Source organism: Triticum aestivum, chromosome 5A (assembly GCF_018294505.1).
Source record: "Triticum aestivum cultivar Chinese Spring chromosome 5A, IWGSC CS RefSeq v2.1, whole genome shotgun sequence".
NCBI classification, from domain to species: Eukaryota; Viridiplantae; Streptophyta; class Magnoliopsida; order Poales; family Poaceae; genus Triticum; species Triticum aestivum.
This window is the reverse complement of record NC_057806.1, coordinates 28,389,403-28,391,547: the sequence shown is the minus strand read 5'-3', so window position 1 is coordinate 28,391,547 and position 2,145 is coordinate 28,389,403.

The following is a 2,145-nucleotide window of genomic DNA, read 5'->3' as shown; positions in this document are numbered from 1 at the left end:
CCCCCTCCCGTCTAGTGTCCTCATCGGCGGAAAGAGGAGTGGGGACCCGTTCGTCAATTCCAGGTTTTTTCTCCTTAGGTTTTGTTTCGCCAGCAACATCAATGAAGTGGTGGTGGCGATGGCGTGTTGGAATGAGGTCTCTATTTACCTCGACGATGTTCGGTCTGGCGCAGGGGAAGGGCCTTTGGGAATTTGTGTCCTCATATCGCTTTTGATGATAATGGAGTTAGTGAGCACTAATGTCGGTTATCAAGTTAGCTGAGGACATTGGTTGCTCAGTGGTTATTGAGGGAGATGGATGGCCTCGTAATTCAAAAGGGAAAAGGTGTCGGTTCTTCGAAGACTCAAAGGTTTTTCAGTTTCATTTGAGACTTAGGAAAGCCGCATTATCAAGAGGGGTCTCTCCTTGAATTTATGGTGGAACTCATGTTGGTACATTTCTATCCACGCCTGATTGCCACCAAAATAGCCAAATCTTACATTTCCAAGCAGCCGTTGGGAAGCAGCATGCCACCACTGTCGCAATGGTGCTACAACAGTTGGTTGTAGTGCCAGAAGGAAGGAGGAGAGGTGTGTGTCGTCCATTGGCTGTGTGCGGGAACTTGAGAGTCGGGAGCTATCTGTTGGGAGGAAGATAAGGAGCAAGGGAGGAGAGATGTTTGAGGCAGAGCGGAGCGACGCGTAGGGTCCCCTCCGTCGCTCATGGGGTCTCCTTCACCTCTCACTACCGCACCTTCTGCGGCCACGCTCTCTCCCTCTCGCTGGTAGAATGACTTCCTTCTCCCACTTCGCTAGCCACTCAAATCTTACCATGAGGTGACTCATAGTGACTGCTTGCATGGCTTGGTAATTTGAGTGGATTACCACATCTTCTTTTTCAGGGTAAAAGGGAGTTTTGTTCCACAACTGGATGATTACAATCCGCTAATACAAGATCAAGAATAAAAGAGGAGCCTCGCTGCAACCAACAAGTGGTGCTGCGAACGCTTCTCAAAAAGCCCAGTCTATTGTATTTTTAGCCGAAACTGCATATTAATCGAACACTAAAATTATAACAAAGATCAAAGGAAGAAAAATGAAAATACAATCCAGTCCACGAGGAGTCAATGGCACAGTAGATGTTGCTACAGGCGGAGGACCCGGTAGGGCGAGGTTGGGCGCCCGCCCTATATTGATTCCGCGCAAGACTCGATATACTCCCTCCGTTTTTATTTACTCTGCATATTAGAGTTGACTGAAGTCAAACTTCGTAAACTTTGACCAAGTTTATAGAAAACGATATAAATATTTACGATAACAAATCTATATAACGTGAAAGTACATACAATAATAAATCTAATGGTGTTGATTTGTTATGGTATAGGTTAATATTTTTGTTTCTAAACTCTGTCAAAGTTTGCAAAGCTTGACTTTGACCAAAGCTAATACGCGGACTAAATAAAAATCGGAGGGAGTACTTGTACGTTGCATCGCTGCGTACACTGGCAATCCGGCATCCACGTGCATGCACGTGTGGTTTTCCTTTTCAGAATAAATAAAGATTGTAATCCTGGCCAGTTAATGACTTTGTTAATTCAAAGTCGGGCTTTTTTGAGCCTTTGTTCTAAAAAAAAAATAGATAAAGAAGGGCATGTTGTATGGAGCTCCAACGCGAGCGCCGCCTGCCGCCTGCCTAATCAGCTGCTCACCTGCCACCGTCCCGGTCTCCCCACTCCCCTGATCTTGGCCCTACTGCCATTCTTCGTGAGTCCCGGTCGCCGAGCTGCAGCCGCCTGCCGCCATTCACAGCCGTGCGGTTGTGCCGTTCTCTGTCTAGCTGCCTCGTCTATTGGTGCTTGGCAATTTTCTTACAATGCATCACCGGTTGGAAATTTTATTAGATACGACCATGAGGGGATATTAGAACCGCTGCTTGGCTCCAGGTTTTGGGTGACGTATAGCTAGCTTGTGCAGGAGCTTATCTGCTTATGTGACAATGAATTGAATTTTTCATCCTAGGTAATTTTGCCAGAACTCCCCGTGCATTGAACTTAAATTTAATTGAAGAAAATGGTTGTGTGTGCAGTCCCGATGTATGTATTCATATATGTATTGTTGAACTAAATTGAAGCATTTCTATATGCGATTCATTTCATGTTTGATTGT